This window comes from Hyla sarda, chromosome 4 (assembly GCF_029499605.1).
Source record: "Hyla sarda isolate aHylSar1 chromosome 4, aHylSar1.hap1, whole genome shotgun sequence".
Taxonomy (NCBI): domain Eukaryota; kingdom Metazoa; phylum Chordata; class Amphibia; order Anura; family Hylidae; genus Hyla; species Hyla sarda.
In genome coordinates, this window is record NC_079192.1 from 9,490,565 (window position 1) to 9,509,593 (window position 19,029).

Here is a 19,029-nt window from a genome sequence, read left to right on the forward strand (position 1 = left end):
ATCTAGTAATAAGTATGGACAGCTGCAGACACATTACTGGGACATTTAGCAATACTTGGTATATTTGCTTTGTACAATGAACTTTAGGTTTTACATTTGACATCTGATATCCTGAGGCTTACGGGAAACAGCTGTAAATAAATCGATTAAGTAGATGAGATATAATCAGACCTAATGATCTGTGATGGATTATTATACAGATCTGGGGCCAGATACATTAGTGAATGGTGGCAGAAGAGCAGACAAGACTTTCTGCACCTTTTCCCATCAGATTTGCACCACAATCCAAGTGCCCACCTATAAATGATCTAGACAACAGTTCTAGAACCAGAAGAAAAGCCCATTATCAAGTGAATGTCGGAGTTATCAAAGAAAATACTAAATTGTGGGGCAAGAGCTCTAAAAATCTGCATAATGTAATGTGTACAATAACTCAATAAAGTTTCACAATACAGCGATCCTTCAACTTACAATGGCCTCAACATACAATAGTGTCAACATACAATGGTCTTTTCTCGACCATTGTAACTTGAAACCAGACTCACTATACAATACTACAGATAGTCCAGATCTTTGATGCATGTCAATGACTGGAAGATCTGTCCAATTAGATTAGGCATTCACTGGTGAAACACCTGTATAACTGAAGTGCATGCACTGAATTCCGGTCTGGTAGCGCCCCCTACAGTACAGGGAGGTATTACATGTTCTGTACTACTCTTTACCTGTACCAGGGTTAGCTGCTCCTTTGGACACCAGGTGAGGGAAGCTCCCTGTGACTTTTTTAGGACACTGTGTTCTGTACAGGACCCTGAAGAAGCTCCCGTCCTCTACATAGACAGTGATTACAGCTCCAGCAGATCTTTATTACTTTTACATTGCTTTATCTATATTGTTATCTATTTATTTTAGTTTAATCCTCACTTTTTCACGTAGTATATTACATTATGTGTACCTTATGCAATGTGCAAAATATTGACTCCACAATTCGGAAATTGAAACAGAGCATGTTACCGGTGCACAGGTCTTGGACAGTGTTCAGACCCGTGCGGCATCAGTTGCATCCAGACATTTCAGGGAACAACATAGTGGGAAGACTGTGTTATTATAGGTGATTCTACATGAGAGGGAGTTTCAATGCTCAGTGATGGTGATATGAGGTAACCCATGATAACTACCAGCTTGTTTAATGCCCTTGCAATTTTTATTTTTTTGCTTATTAATAGTGATGTCGTGAACATAAAATTTTCGGTTCACAAATGACGAATGCGAACTTCCGCAAATGTTCACGAACCGGGGAACCGGGCGAACCACCATTGACTTCAATGGGCAGGCGAATTTTAGAACCCACAGGGACTCTTTCTGGCCACAATAGTGATTTAAAAGTTGTTTCAAGGGAACTAATACCTGGACTGTGGCGTGCTGGAGGGGGATCCATGGCAAAACTCCCATGAAAAATTACATAGTTGATGCAGAGTCTGGTTTTAATCAAGAAAGGGCATAAATCACCTATTATTTCTAAATTCTTTGGAATAACGTGCTTTAGCCCCCTTTAGGCAGCACATATAGCCCCCCTTTAGGCATCACATAGTTAGATCCCCCCTTTAGGCAGCACATAGATTTCCCCATATAAGGCAGCACATAGTTAGAGCCCCCCTTTAGGCAGCACATAGGTAGAGCCTCCCTTTAGGCAGCACATAGAGCCCCCTTTACGCAGCACATATTTAAATCCCCCTTTAGGCAGCACATAGATTCCCCCATATTAGGCAGCACATAGTTAGAGCCCCCGTTTAGGCAGCACATAGGTAGAGCCTCTCTTTAGGCAGCACATAGAGCCCCCCTTTAGGCAGCACATAGTTAGATCCCCCTTTTAGGCATCACATAGTTAGATCCCCCCTTTAGGCAGCATATAGATTCCCTCATGTTAGGCAGCACATAGTTAGAGCCCCCCTTTAGGCAGCACATAGAGCCCCCATATTAGGCAGCACATATTTAGATCCCCCTTTAGGCAGCACATAGATTCCCCCACATTAGGCAGCACATAGTTAGAGCCTCCCTTTAGGTAGCACTGGTTTTATTTCACAGCCAAAAAAGGTATTATTTTTTATTATTTGAACAACTGTCACACCAAATGTGATTTGCACTAGTGTGACAATGAGCAAAAAAGGTTGCCAGCGGAGTTCCCCTTTTAAGCAGAGGTCCCCAACCAGGGTGCCTCCAGCAGTTGCAAGACACACGGACTGAACTTATAGCCCTTTTTATACTGTAGTTAGTTGCTTGAAGGAAATTAAGTTTTACACCGGAGTTCCCCTTTTAACCAGCTGTTCCCTCCCAACCAGGGTGCCTCCAGCTGTTGCAAGACACACGGGCTGATATTTGAGCCCTAAAAAGGGCTTTTTTGGGTGCTGTCCTTAAAGCAGATGTTACACTAGTTCTTTAGTAGTAAACTGGACCCTGAATACACCACCTAGCAGCAACCTAGCTATCGCTTTCCCTATTACAGCAGGAGCAGCTTCTCTGTCCCTCCACTTTCTAAGCCTGCAGCATGCTGAATGACGCTAAAATGGCGTCCGTGCAAGAGGTAGGAGGGTCTGGAAGGGAGGGACTGCTGCTGATTGGCTGTGATGTGTCTGCTGTTAAAGTATAGGGGGCGAATCGAACTTCACATTTGTTCGCCCGGTGATGCGAACGCCAACATGCTAAGTTCACCAGGAACTGTTTGCCGGTGAACAATTTGCGACATCTCTACTTATTAACCTTAAAATAAAGTGGCATAAAGTATCCCTGGTTGTTGGCAAATGCCTGCCGGTATAAAAATGCACAAAGAGCTATCAGAAGACGCAGTGGCTTTTTTTTAAGCATTCTAAAAAAATATTCCTTTGTGGGAGTGGCAAAAGCTTTGTGCACAAGAGAAATAGCTATTTTGACATTTTTAATATTAAAATTGCCCTGGCAATAACTACTACTCAAAGTATGTATTGTGGCATGCACTGTGCTGCACATTGACAACTGCATGGAGTGGCCCACCCTTACAGCCATATGATTGTGCACAGCAGGAACTAGTTGTAACTGTATTCAGCATACAGCAGATGGTGGCTGATTGGTAAGAGAAGTGTAGTAGCCTGCATACAGCAAGAGGTTTAAAAATGCATTTTATTAACATTTTTACTGACAGGCAGCCCATTGCTACTACAGGAACTGTAGTAGCAATCAGAGAGCAGGAGGTTTAAATATTAAAATATAATAAGTATTTCAATTTTTTCAGGCGGCCCAGGCCTGGCTGCAGGTAGCAGCAGGGTGGGATGACACATTAATGCTAAAGTAGTAGTCAGCATACAGCAGGAGGAGGTAGACTGGTAAAAGTTTAATTTTCTTGTGTACAGCAGGAGGTTAAAAAATGTATTCAAGCCAGGTGGCCCAGGTCTGGCTGGAAGTAATCAGCGTTTGCACCGCAGGCACTGTTCTGCACACCGAAAACTGTATGGAGTAGCCTACCCTCTGCACCACAAGATTGTGCACATCAGGGACTAGTGGTAACTGTAGCCAGTGGACAGCAGGCAGCGGTGAAGTAGTCTTAGCTGTAGCCGCCTCCAGACAGAAGGCATTGGTGGACTAGGTATATTTTTAGCCAGGCCTTGAGCTACCTCTACATGTGCTGACGTACAGGCTTAATTGCTAAAGTCGGAAGTCTGACCCTGACTGTGCCTTACGTTATCTCTGCAGATACGACACTGTATTACTGCATCTGGTAAAACATTTCTACACGTCAAGATACCGTAAAGAACTATGGTAACTGTTCTAGAAGGTATTTTTCTCAAACCTGCAGATCCAGCACCAGTGTCACCATCACCTGCTCCTGAGCTGTTTAGACCAAAATGCCTGCTGACATCCTGCTCTTTAACCTGTTGGGGACAGAGGACGAACGGGTACGCCCTTGCGTCCTGGTACTTAAGGGCGGAGGGCGTACCTGTACGCCCTCCATATTTCTGATTCCCATTTCTGACTCGCCGGGCGGTGATCAGACCGGGATGACTGCTGATATCTATCAGCAGGCATCCTGTGAAAATGCCTAGGGGGGTCCTGAGACCCCCCTTGTCAGCGCTCGGCGCAAATCACCGGTCAATTCAGACCGGCGATTTGCGGAGATTCCAGGCCAATCAGGTCACTGGTGACCCGATCACCTGGAAAATAAGAGTGATCGGAGACAGCTACGACCAAGGACAGGAGCGAGGTGGCAGTGGTGCCACTTCTTCCTATCCCCTGCCATTGGTCGATCAGGACTGACCGACCAATGGCAGTTGGGGCAGGGGGGGTTAAAGTTCAGCGGGAGGACCGGCTTACCTGAGCAGCGGCTACATGGGCGGCTTCTGAGCAGCGGCGGTGGCATGGGAGCAGCGGCGGCAGGAGGAGGCAGGTCGGCCATAAAGTGCGGCGGTGGAGGAGGCTGCAATGAAGATCGCTGGTAAGTTATCTTCACTGTGGCCTTCTAAAAGTTGCAAAAATACAACTCCCAGCATGCTGTCTGGGCATGCTGGAAGTTGTAGTTTTGCAACATCTGGAGGGCCACAGTTTGGAGGCCACTACTTAGCGGTCTCCAAACTGTTCTTTCCAAGTTGTTGCATACGTACAACTCCTAGCATGCCTATCGACTGTCAGTGAATGCTGGGAGATGTCGTTTTGCAACAGCTGGAGACACACTGGTTGGGAAACACTGAGCTAGAGTCTGTTTCCTAACTCACTGATTCCAACCTGTGTGCCAACAGCTGTCGCAAAACTACATCTCCCAGAATGCACTGACAGACCGTACATGCTGGGAGTTGCTAGGAGTAGTTTTGCAACAGCTGGAGGCACACGGGTTGTAATTACTGAGCTAGAGTCTTTTTCCTAACTCAGTGGATCCCCACCAGTGTGCCTACAGCTGTTGCAAAACTACAACTCCCAGCATGTACGGTCTGTCAGTGCATGCTGGGAGTTGTAATTTTGCCACAGCTGAAGGTTTTGGACACCCCTCCCCCCATGTGAATGTACAGAAGGATACATTCACACAGGTGGGTTTACAGTGGGTTTCCTGCCACAGCTCACACTCCCAGCAGAAAACTCACTGTGAACCCCCGCCCGTGTGAATGTACCCTAAAAACACTACTCTTCACTAGCACAAAATAAAGTAAAAACATTACATATACAACCCCTTACACGTCCCCCCCCCACCCCCAATAAAAATGAAAAATGTCTCATACGGCAGTGTTTCCTAAACTGAGCCTCCAGCTGTTGCAAAACAACAACTCCCAGTATTGCCGGCCAGCCATTGACTGTCCTGGCAGGCTGGGAGTTTTGCAACTGCAGGAGGCACCCTGTTTGAGAAACACTGCTGTAGGGTTTTGGTGGAGACAAGACCCATCCTTTTATCCGGGTCCACCTCTATTGCAAATTCCTAATTTAGGCCTCAAATGCGCATGGCGCTCTCTCACTTCAGAGCCCTTTCGTATTTCAAGGCAACAGTTTAAGGCCACATATGGGGTATTTCCGTGCTCAGGACAAATTGCGTTACAAATTTTGGGGGGCTTTTTTTCCTTTTACCCCTTATGAAAACGAAAAGCTAGGAGCTACACCAGCATGTTAGTGTAAACAAATTTAATTATTTACACTAACATGTTGGTGTTGCCCCATACTTTTTATTTTCACAAGAGTTAAAGGGAGAAAAAGACCCTAAAAATTTGTAATGCAATTTCTCCCGAGTACGGAAATACCCCAGGCGTGAGAGCGCACTATGTAGTTAGAGGCCTAAATAGGTGATTTGCACAGGGGTGGTTGTTAGTTACAGCGGTTCTGACATGAACACAAAAAAAACACCCACATGTGACCCCATTTTGGAAACAAAACCCTCAAGGAATGTAACAAGGGGTATAGTGAGCCTTAACACCCACAGGTCTTTGACCAATTTTCATTAACCCCTTAGCGCAAATGGACGTTTATTAACGTCCATATGTGTTCCCCAGATATAATGCGATCACGAGGTGAGCGCGCATCATACCCGGTGGGTCCCGGTTGCTATAAGCAACCGAGACCCACACTAATGCCGGACATCGCCGATCGGGCTGATGTCCGGCATTAACTCTTTAGACGCAGCGATCAAAGTTGATCGCCGTGTCTAAAAGTGAAAGTAAAAGCATCCCGGCTGCTCAGTCGGGCTGATCAGGACCATCGCGACAAAATTGCGATGTCCCGATCAGGTAGGACGCAGCAGGAGGGTAGCTTACCTGCCTCCTGTGTTTCCGATCGTCAATTGATTGCTACAAGCCTGAAATCCAGGCTTCAGCAATCAACCACCAATAACACTGATCAATGCAATGGCTTTGCAGTGATCTGTGTAAAAGATCAGTGTGTGCAGTGTTATAGCCCCCTTATAAAAGTTTGAATCACCCCCCTTTTCCCATAAAAAAAAACTGTGTAAATAAAAATAAACATGTGTGGTATCGCCACGTGCGTAAATGTCCAAAATATAAAAATATATTGTTAATTAAACCGCATGGTCAATGGTGTACGCGCAAAAAAAAATACAAAGTCCAAAATACCGTATTTTTGGTAGCGTATACCATAAAAAAATGAATGAAAAGCGATCAAAAAGTCTGATCAAAACAAAAATGGCACTGCTAAAAACTGAGCCCTCATACCTCCCCGTACGTGGAAAAATAAAAAAGTTATAGGCTTCAGAAAGGACAATGAAATTTTCCTGCATGTAGTTATGATTTTTTTCAGAAGTACGACAAAATCAAACCTATACAAGTAGGGTATCATTTTAACCGTATGGACCTACAGAATAAAGACAAGGTGTCATTTTTACCGAAAAATGTACTGTGCAGAAACGGAAGCCCCCAAAAATTACAAAAAGTCGTTTTTTTCTTCCATTTTGTTGCACAATTATTTTTTTTTCCGTTTCGCTGTCGATTTTTGGGGTAAAATGACTGATGTCATTACAAAGTAGAATTGGTGGCACAAAAAATAAGCCATCATATAAATGTTTTTGTGCAAAATTGAAAGGGTTAGGATCTTTTAAAGGTAAGGAAGAAAAAACAAAAGTGCAAAAACTGAAAAACGCTCTGTCCTTAAGGGGTTAAAGTTGTACTTGAGAATGAAAAATTTGTTTTTTTTCTCTGAAAGACTGGTGTTAACCAATTTTTTTCATTTTCACAAGGGTTAATAGGAAACAATCTCAGAAAGTTTGTAACCCCATTTCTTCTGAGTAAGGAAATAACCCAAATGTGGATATAAAGTGTTCTGCGGGTGAACTTCAATGCTCAGAAGAGAAGGAGCACCATTGGGCTTTTGGAGAGAATTAGGCTGGAATTGAGGGCCATGTGCATTTACAAAGCCCCCAGAACAGTGATCCCCCACATGTGACCCCAGTTTGGAAACTACACCCCTTACGGAATGTAACAAGGGGTGCAGTGAGCATTTACACCCCGCAGGTGTCTGACACATTTTTTGAACAATTGTCTGTAAAAATGAAAATTTTTTATTTGCACAGCCCACTGTTCCAAAGATCTGTCAAACGTCAGTGGGGTGTAAATGCTCACTGCACCCCTTATTAAATTCTGTGAGGGGTGTAGTTTCCAAAATGCGGTCACATGTGGGGGGTCCACGGGGGGCTTTGTAAACACACATGGCCGATGACTTCCATTCCAACCAAATTCTCTCTCCAAAAGCCCAATAGCACTCCTTCTCTTCTAAGTATTGTAGTTCGCCCACAGAGCACTTTACATCCACATATGAGGTATTTCCATACTCAGAAGAAATGGGGTTACACATTTTTGGGGGTGTTTTCTCCTATTACCCCTTGTGAAAATGAAATATATATTTTTGTTTTTACGTCTCACTATATCTCTTGTTACATTCCTTGAGGGGTGTAGTTTGTAAAATAGTGTGCCATGTGTTTTTTTTTTTTTTTTTTTTTACTGTTCTGGCATCATGGGGGCTTCCTAAATGAGACATGCTCCCCAAAAACCATTTTAGCAAAATTTGCTCTCCAAAAACCCAATGTTGCTCTTTCCCTTCTAAGCCCTCTAGTGCACCCACAGAGCACTTTACATCCACATATGAAGTATTTCCTTACTCAAGAGAAATGGAGTTACAAATTTTGGGGGGCATTTTCTCCTATTACTCCTTGTAAAAATGAAAAGTTTGGGGGAACACCAGCCTTTTAGTGTTAAAAATCAAACTTTTCATTTTCACGTCCCACTTTAACGAAAGTTCGTCAATCACCTGCGGGGTATAAAAACTCAATTTACCCCTTGTTACGTTCCTTGAGGGGTGTAGTTTCCAAAACAGTATGCCATGTTTTTTTTTTTTTTTTACTGTTCTGGCATCATGGGGGCTTTCTAAATAAGACATGCCCCCCAAAAACCATTTCAGAAAAAAATCGCTCTCCAAAAGCCCAATGTCGCTTCTTCCCTTTTGAGCCGTTTAGTGCACCCACAGAGCGCTTTACATCCACATATGAGGTATTTCCTTACTCAAGAGAAAATGAATTTCAAGTTTTGGGGGACCTTTTTTATCTTTTACCCCTTGTAAAAATGAAAAAAAAAATGGGGCTACAATAACATGCTAGTGTAAAAAATGGAGATTTTGATTTTTCTCCTCCATTTTTCTGCTATTCCTGTGAAATGCCTAAAGGGTTAAAAAAACTTTTTGAATGTCATTTTGAATACTATGAGGCATGCAATTTTCATAATGGGGTACATTATAGGGGATTTCAAACAATAAGACCCTCAAATTCACTTCAAAACTTAACTGGTCCCTGAAAAATTCAGATTTTGAAATTTTTGTGAAAAATTGGAAAATTGATGCTATATTTTGAAGCCCTATGATGTTTTCAAAAAGTACAAACATGTAAATTTTATGATGCTAACAAAAAGTTAACATACTGTATATGTAAATCAATATATAGTTTATTTGACATGTCCCCTTTCCTTACAAGCAGAGTGCTTCAAAGTCAGAAAAATGCAAAATTTTCAAAATTTTCCTGAAATTTTGGAATTTTTCACCAAGAAATGATACAAGTATCGACAAAATTTACCACTAACATAAAGTAGAATTTGTCACAAAAAACTATCTCGGAATCAAATTTATAAGTAAAAGCATCCCAGGGTTATTAATGCTTAAAGTGATAGAAGTAAGATTTAAAAATAAAAATGCTCAAGTCTTTAGGGTCATAATGGGCTTCGTCCCCAAGGGGTTAAACTCCTCTTCATTATCCCTACCACTCCTCTCAGTAAGGCGGAAGCAAAAACAGAGATGTGGAAACAAAGCATCTAGGACGGACAATTCTTTTACCAGACATATTTCCTGGGTATTGTAAAATATTTTCTCAGGTTATTTTGATCTTTTTGGGATGATTTTTCACTCATCTACTGATCAACTAAAGCCCTGTATAACACTCCTAGGAATGTATTCAAATAGTTTTGAAGTGGGTTTAAGGCTCAGTTATGGCGACATGTGGTAAACCATGGTAACTGGCAGCTTCATTTAATTCACTTGCACATGCTTTTTAGTACGCAGCTATGACAAAACTAGGAAGACATAATGAGAGTTTGACTCAATCTGGAAAATAAACATACAGGGGGAGATTTATCAAAACTTGTGTAACGTTAGAGTGGTGCAATTGCCCATAGCAACCAATCAGATCGCTTCTTTCATTTCCGAAAAGGCCTCTGAAAAAATGAAAGAAGCGATCTGATTGGTTGCTATGGGCAACTGGTCATAATTTCCTTTACACCGGTTTTGATAAATCTCCCCTACAGTGTCTTTATAAGGCCAATGTGTTTTAATTGCACATTCTTTTTAGTCCTCTACTATGTAACAAACTGTTGGTATACTCGTTTGACAATTAATCCCTGTAGATGTGAGTAAAGGCGCTATTCTGCATTAATGGCACTTTGCATATGTATTGCTATCATACAGGTCTGCTGCAGCACAGCTTTGCTCGGTTTACTGCTTGTACTGTTTGTTTGTTTTTTTTCTTTTGCATGAGTCTAAACAAAGGCTTGTTGGGATTAGTGGTACACGATGAGGCTTGTGTAGGAATGTACAGGAGGTCCCTCTATGATCAGCCCACACACACACAGAGGCTGGGAATGATTACTTCTTTGCTGTGAATTCTTGTATAGCCCCTATATGATTCATGCATTGGGAATGCAATAGTTAGGATAAGGAGTATGTCTCCTGTTCATGCCCACTGTCTGTTTCTGTTTCTGATCTCCATCCCTGTATTATCTCTATCACCTCTCTCTGTTTTCCTGTCTGTATGTCTTTGTCTTTCTTTCTGACTACGCGCAGAGACAGTATGATAAGTCTTTAACTGTGCAAAATCCCCCGCCCCTGTTGTCTTCTATTGACCTTTAGGCTGACTGAAACATAAACCAGCAAATTATATAATAACCTTGGTTATCATGTGATATGCTGGTCACCCTCATGTCATATTACTGCCCCCTGTGCTTTCTGTTTCCTCTTGGGCGAGTCAAACCAGTAAAAGTTCTAAAGTTTGGCAAGCCGTGCCATACCCATAATTTGTGTCGAATCCGCTCAACGCATCCCGTAATCACCAGGGCACTGTATACTGGGATGTACCCTGAGGGTCCAGCAATAGTAGCAAGAGGACTACACTATCTTCTTATCAGGAGAGAGGGAGGAGCCAGGGTGCTGCTAAGATAACATCACATTGACAATAAAAGGACTAAACAACTTCCTGTCAGGTGAAAGGAAGGTGCCAGAGAGCTGCTAAGACGATACCACACAGACAATAAGATGACTACACAACTTTCTGTCAGGGGTTAATCATACAAAACCATGCTGAAGCCAGTGCAATCTGTAATGATACAATATTAGTAAATTATCTATCTTGGGAGATAGTCCCCAAACCATGTGACCCAAGTTATACAATGTGAAGGCAACGCTCCCAAATACTAATCACCTGTATGTAAATTTCTGAGAATCCACTGGGAATGTGATGGGAGAAATAAAAGCTGGATAAAACCATTGTCTGTAATATTATTCTGACATTTTATGGACATATACTTGACTCTGACCTAAGAGAGGGAATGTTTTTGTGTGAATTTCTGCAGAAGTCTCAGTGTTTGAGTTTTGGGAAATGATTTGTTTCATTACTGTAAAGGTCATACAAATATTATAATGTCAGGGTTTCTGGATACAGTCTCTGAGTTGAGACATTCATTAACTTATCTATAACGCTATATATACCATTATACATAGAACTTACTAGAGACCTACAGCTCTCCTCAGGGTAATAATGGTCTCCAGTAGCTCCGGATGGTCGGTGGGCATTCTCTTCATATTACTCCTCTTCATACAAGGTAAGCTGCTTCCTCTGTACAGGAGCCCTAAATCAAGCCTATCAGCAGGTTAGGACTTCCTAAATGTCTGATAGATGCTAATAGGGGGTCAATTATATGAGCATTGCAGTATTGTACCTCTAATATTGCACTCTGATCTGCCATTCATCTGTAATATTAGTTGTATTGATATGCAAATGAGGCCATTCAGTGCACTGGGGCCATTACTTCACCTCTTGATTTACCAATATGACCACTAGCTCACTCTGCTAACAACGACTACCAGGGCCGCACAATTAAGACTAAGATGCCCATGTGAAGTTGGATGCACAAAGGGAAGAGTTCAAATGTAAATCATAGTGTGGTATAGTACGATACATACTGGGAAAAATACAAAAAAATATTTTGATAAACCTCTAAATAAATTATGTTAAGTTACAAAAAAAAAATCAGTTTACAAGAAGGAATATTATCACCATACATATCACCATCGTACTGTTACTAACCAAATCCTGTATACTGAGACCAATATTACCAATAATACCAGTATACAAGAGGAATATTATCACCATACATATGACCACCATACAAATACTGACTAAATCCTGTATAATGAGACCAATTTTACCAATATCAATATATATATAGAGGGATATTATCACCATACATATTTCAATCATACTGTTACTGACCGAATCCTGTATACTGAGACAAATATTACCAATAATACCAGTATACAAGAAAGAACATTATCACAATACATATGACCACCATAGTGTTACTAGCCAAATCCTGTATACTGAGACCAATATTGCCAATAATACCAGTATATAAGGATGAATATTATCACCATACATATTACCATCATACTGTTCCTCAACAAATCCTGTATACTGAGACCAATAATACCAATAATACCAGAATACAAGGTGGAATGTTATCACCATACATATTACCATCATACTTTTACTGACCAAATATATACTGAGAACAATATCACCAACAAAAAGAGTACACGAGGAGGAAAATGATCACCATACATATTATCATACTGTTACTGACCAAATCCTGTATACTGAGAGTAATATTACCAATTATACCAGTATACAAGGTAGATTATTATCACCATACATATAACCATCATACTGTTACTAACCAATATATACTGAGAACATTATGACTAATACTTACAGTATGCTAAGAGGAAATATTTCCTCCATACAGTGATAATATAGTGGTAGATATCAGCTGTACACAGGCTCCACAGACTATATAAGTGATCACATACAGTTACATCAAGTGACGTTTTCTAACTGGAGTTGTTCACTTTCCTTTTGTTTCTCCATCTGGCCGAGACTCATTAGATACTTAGGTTGCTTCAGTAGGTTGAAAGGTTCCTTCGCCTGGTTTCCACCATTATGTAGGTGCCACCAATAGGTAAGTCCCCATGATTGTAGCCCCCTGTATGTAGTTACAATTACCTGTATAAAGTTAAAGCTCCCCCATTTATAATAGTAGCAGCCACCTGTATTAAGTAGTAGCAGTACCCTTTTAAGTAGTAGTAGATGTAGCCTCCCTTTAGGTAGTCATAGTAGCAGCCTCTTTTAGGCAATAGTAGTAGCAGCCCCTTCAGGTAGTATTAGTAGCAGCAGCCCATTCTAAGTAGAAGTAGCAGCAGCCTCCTTTAGGTACTAATACTAGCAGCATTCCCCTTTAGGTAGTAATAATAACAGCCCCCTTTAGGTAATAGTAGTTGCAGCCCCTATTGCTAAGATTAAAAAACAAAAACAAAACATTAAAATAAAAAATACTCACCTGGCTCTCACAGAGTCCACAGCATGGCCTTTTCTCTTTTCTTCCGGTGTGCTCTGGCACATGATGATGACTTCACTCATGTGACGGAGCGGAGAGAAAGGATGTTGGACCACTTGTGGCTGCCTGCATAATGGGGGTGGCCACAAGAGGGATTAATGGAATGAGGAGCCAATGGCTCTGCCGACCTCTGCAATTTCCGGCCCACCTCTTACAGTAAAGAACCCCCGTCTGTGTTGGTGTAGAAACCTTCTTTCCTCTAAACGTAGAGGATGCCCCCTTGTTATAGATACAGTCCTGGGTATAAATAAATGATAGGAGAGATCTCTGTACTGTCCCCTGATATATTTATACATAGTTATTAGGTCTCCCCTAAGCCTTCTTTTTTCTAAACTAAATAACCCTAATTCTGATAATCTTTCTGGGTACCGTAGTCCTCCCATTCCCCGTATTACTCTGGTTTCCCATCTTTGAACCCTCTGCAGCTCCACTATATCTTTCTTGTAAACTGGTGCCCAGTACTGTACACAGTATTCTATGTGTGGTCTGCCCAGTACTGTACACAGTATTCTATATGTGGTCTGACTAGTGATTTGTACAGCGGTAGAATTATTTCCCTGTCATGGGCATCTATGCCCCTATTGAGGCACCCCATGTTTTTATTAGCCTTGGTAGCAGCTGCCCGACACTGGTTGTTACAGCTAAATTTACTGTTAACTAAAACTCCTAAGTCCTTTTCCATGTCAGTCGTCCCAAGTGTTCTCCCATTTAATAAATAATCCCAGCCTGGATTTTTCCTTCCCACAGGCATTACCTTACATTTATCAGTGTTGAACCTCATCTTCCACTTCTCAAACTTCCAGCCTATCCAGATGTATTTGTAATAGTGCACTTGTTACGCCGAGCGCTCCGGGTCCCTGCTCCTCCCCGGAGCGCTCACGGCGTCTCTCTCCCTGCAGCGCCCCGGTCAGACCCGCTGACCGGGAGCGCTGCACTGACATTGCCGGCGGGGATGCGATTCACATAGCGGGACGTGCCCGCTCGCGAATCGCATCCCAAGTCACTTACCCGTCCTGGTCCCCGGCTGTCATGTGCTGGCGCGCGCGGCTCCGCTCTCTAGGGCGCGCGCGCGCCAGCTCTCTGAGACTTAAAGGGCCAGTGCACCAATGATTGGTGCCTGGCCCAATTAGCTTAATTAGCTTCCACCTGCTCCCTGGCTATATCTACTCACTTCCCCTGCACTCCCTTGCCGGATCTTGTTGCCTTGTGCCAGTGAAAGCGTTTAGTGTTGTCCAAGCCTGTGTTACCTGATCTCCTGCTATCCATATTGACTACGAACCTTGCCGCCTGCCCCGACCTTCTGCTACGTCTGACCTTGCCTCTGCCTAGTCCTTCTGTCCCACGCCTTCTCAGCAGTCAGCGAGGTTGAGCCGTTGCTAGTGGATACGACCTGGTTGCTACCGCCGCAGCAAGACCATCCCGCTTTGTGGCGGGCTCTGGTGAACACCAGTAGCCACTTAGAACCGGTCCACCGGCACAGTCCACGCCAATCCCTCGCTGACACAGTGGATCCACAACCTGTAAGCCGAATCGTGACAGCACTGTCCTCAATTGTATTATCTACTATACACAGTGCACTGTCCTCTATTGTGTTAACCACTTTACAGAGTTTAGTATTATCTTTAAAGATTGCTACTTTACTATACAATCCCTCAACAAGGTCATTATAAAAAAAAAAAACAGAATAGGACCCAAAACTGTCCCATGTGGTACAACTTTGGAAAAATCAAGATAAATGACATCCAGCATTCCCGCTGGATATCCACAAGATAAAATCATAAAATATTACAGGTGAAGTCATCATAATCAGGGGTCCGATATTACCTCCTGTTCACCGGTCCTGGTGTTGGAGGATGAAGTGGGGAACACAAGGTAATATCGGACCTCTAATTATAGTGACTTCACCTGTAATATTTTATGATTCTATCTTCTGGTTTCATTCTTGTGTATTACAGTTTAACCCTGTGATTACTCTACAACCTTTGCTACAATTTATTGTGGTATGATGCTATATGTTTTCTTATTACTATGCACTTGCACCTTATACCTATCTCTACCAAAAGTACAAGGTGTGCCATTTATATGGATACACCTTAATAAAATGGAAATAGTTGGTGATATTAACTTCCTGTTTGTGGCACATTAGTATATGTGAGGGGGGAAACTTTTCAAGATGGGTGGTGATCATGGTGGCCATTTTAAAGTCGGCCATTTAGAATCCAACTTTTGTTTTTTCAATAGGAAGAGGGTCATGTGACACATCAAACTTATTGGGAATTTCACAAGAAAAACAATGATGTGCTTGGTTTTAACGTAACTTTATTATTTTATGAGTTATTTACAAGTTTCTGACCACTTGTAAAATGTGTTCAATGTGCTGCCCATTGTGTTGGATTGTCAATGCAACCCTCTTTTCCCACTCTTCACACACTGATTGCACCACCGCAGGAGAAATGCTAGCACAGGCTTACAGTATCCGTAGTTTCAGGTGCTGCACATCTCGTATCTTCACAGCATAGACAATTGCCTTCAGATGACCCCAAAGATAAAAGTCTAAGGGGGTCAGATCGGGAGACCTTGGGGGCCATTCAACTGGCCCACAATGACCAATCAACTTTCCAGGAAACTGTACATCTAGGAATGCTCAGACATGACACCCATATGATGGTGCACCACCACATTATGGGTGTCAGGTCCGAACAGTCCTAGAGGAACAGTGTCCTGAAAAGTGGATTGGTCATCGTGACCCCCTTAGACTTTTATCTTTGGGGTCATCTGAAGGCAATTGTCTATGCTGTGAAGATACGAGATGTGCAGAACCTGAAACTACAGATAATGCAAGCCTGTGCTAGCATTTCTCCTGCGGTGTTGCTATCAGTGTGTGAAGAGTGGGAGAAGAGGGTTACATTAACAATCCAACACAATGGGCAGCACATTGAACACATTTTAGAAGTGGTCAGAAACTTGTAAATAACTCATGAAATAATAAAGTTACGTTAAAACCAAGTACATCATTGTTTTTCTTGTGAAATTCCCAATACGTTTGATGTGTCACATGACCCTCTTAATATTGAAAAAACTAAAGTTGGATTCAAAATGGCCAACTACAAAATGGCCGCCATGGTCATCACCCATCTTGAAAAGTTTCCCCCCTCACATATACTAATGTGCCACAAACAGGAAGTTAATATCACCAACCATTCCCATTTTATTAAGGTGTATCCATATAAATGTCCCACCTTGTACATTTAATGCAGTACTTTGAGTCTCAGTGTGTACTACAATACTACTGCTGTCATTGCACATATGCACATGCACTTTATTATTAGTCTGAAAGATGTATTGTAATGTCTGTTTATCTGTATTTTGTATTTTTTGCCTTGGGTCCTGTTCAGACATTTTTTATGTCTGAACAGTTTCTGTGTTAATTCTCCCTGGGATGAGAAGAGTTAACCTTCCTGACTTCAGTAGTGGGAGGATATATAAGGCCTCTTCAGGTGCTGTTCCTGGCTGGTGATTACACTCGTTACTCTGACCATGTCTTGTTTATGACACACCTCAGCTTTTGTTTGTCTGAGCACATTTCCTGAGTTTTAACAATTTTTTCTGTTCTGTCTGATATATAGATTTTAGCCTGCTTTGTTTTAGTACAATTGTCAGTTCTTAGTATTTGTGTATGTTCGTTCTGCATTTGCTTTGTGTTGCCTTAGTCTGTATTCACACTGTGCATTTTGTCAGTCCTGTTTTGACCTTGTTTGATCCTTGATCTCTTAGGATAGAATCCTGTTCTGAGCCTTGTGCTATCTGTTTATCTAGGAGTGAGTTAGTCTTGTGTCTGTACCCATGTTTGCTTGTATTTAGGATTTCTGTTTCCTCCTAGGCCAGTATCTTGATTACTCAGTGGAGAGTTCCCGCTGGCTATGAGCCAATTTGTGTTAGCGGCAAGGAGATAGTAGATCCGCTGAACCTGTGTGAATGATGGCTTGGGCTGTGTCAGGAAAATCGCCACGGCAGCCCTGTGGGCGATCCGATCATCCACTCAAAGTACCGCACTGCTGCAGATGCCGTGATCTGTATTGATCACGGCATCTGTGGGGGTTAATGGTGGACATCCGCGCTATAGCTGATGTCCGCCATTGCCGGCGGGTCCCTGGATGCTGATAGCAGCCGGGACCTGCTGGACATGATGCGAGCACGTAAAGCGTAAATGTACGCCATGGTGCGTTAAGTACCACGGCACCATAATGTACATTTCCGTCCATTGTCGTTAAGGGGTTAAATGTTAGAGCCGGCGGTGTAAGAACACGGAGAAACAGAAGAAGGAGGGGGTGAATGACGGCCCAAGATTTGCATGCGGGCACGTCCCTCGATGCGAATCCTGGGCCAGATAGCGGACAGAGGAAGAGACCACTCATGGGCCAGTATGACTGGCCGGAGCGCTCGCCATAACAATTTGGCTTTTGTATTGATGTCCCTCCATGAATGGAGTGGGGTGTTCAGTGTGTTCCTTGTTCTAAGTCCAGTGTGAACAGTGCTCTTGATTTCCTGACCTGTTAGTTTGCTACAGTATATTCTGTTCTTTGTTCCTGTTATGTTCCTGACTTGTTCCCGACTTCGTACAGTTCCGTTTGTTTTGTTGACTTTGACGTCCATGCACTTTAGCGCAAGGATTACAATTTAGGGTGGATGGGCGAGTAGGCAGGGATAGCGATCTTAGGGACAGCTTAGGGCTCACTCCCCCCCCTATCATGACACGTGTGTATTATCTGCATATGAGGGTACACTGCAATTGCACGGTGTTATCAGTATTTAATTATGGGCTCCTCGTGCTTCCCCCATCTCTATATGTTTTAATCTGCCTATTGTGTATATGTTTTTTATTGATATTATGGGTATGGTAATTGTGATTCGATAAAAGTTTGATTTGACTTCATGAATACAAGTCTGTACATACACAATAGATGCAAAAACACTGTTGTTACATACATTTCAGCAGTGTCGTGAACATATATAAGTGCTTACTCATATTGACATAGATATGTGGGTTTAAGAGTAGGTATAACGCATACATACTGTATCCTGATGTCTGCAGCATACGGTGTGGCGTCAGACGCCGCTGTGGGGCCAATCACCTGCCGGCATCAGCGGCGCCATGGTAACGGTTTTTCTGGCAGGCCCGCGCCTGCGCAGATCGATATACAGAGTCTCTGGCAGACATTTTAACTGTGGGACAACCTGTGGGCATACGGCTATGCTTGAGTGCGGTTTCAACGGGTGCCCGTGGTTGGGGTGGAGGGCAGTGGCGGCCTTCCCCACATGGACATGTGGAATGAGTGTCACCAGTCAGTCCCCCTCCGCTCCCGTCAGGGACGTGGAGTGAAAGGAAAACTGATTCAGTCCCCCACTCACCCATACCTGGTGGGCCCGATTCGGAGTGCTGTGGAAACAGGTTCAGTGTCCGTAGTTTTTCCGGTGGCAGACTCTTATCATGATGGAGCGAGGGGATGCTGCAGACTTGTGCAATGGGTTGCAGTGTGGTGGTATGACGCTTCCTCTGTTCCTTGCGTATATCCAGTTTCTAAAGATAGAGAATAAGGAATAAAGAATAAAAACAAGAGTTAAACTGTAGTTCATAAAAATCATGGTAGAGTATACTTATGAAATTTGCAGTATACTCGGTGTTACTACGAATTCTGCATTAAGACCATGTGGGCGTAATGATTTTAAGGTATGTATCCATTTTAGTTCGCGTTTTTTTAAGGATGCTAGTACGGTCGCCCCCATATTTGAGTGGGGGGAAGTGATCTATAAG

General features: G+C 42.7%; 1 protein-coding gene across 1 annotated transcript in view; it reads right to left on the reverse strand.

Moving 5' to 3' along the window:
• Positions 1-18,778, reverse strand: part of LOC130367539 (vitelline membrane outer layer protein 1 homolog) — an 85,514-nt gene extending 66,736 nt beyond the window's left edge. Inside the window, exon 1 of the mRNA XM_056569976.1 lies at positions 18,633-18,778. The gene's annotated coding sequence lies outside the window, so the exon portion shown is untranslated. The remainder of the gene's footprint in view (positions 1-18,632) is intronic.
• Between the last annotated feature and the right edge of the window lie 251 nt (positions 18,779-19,029).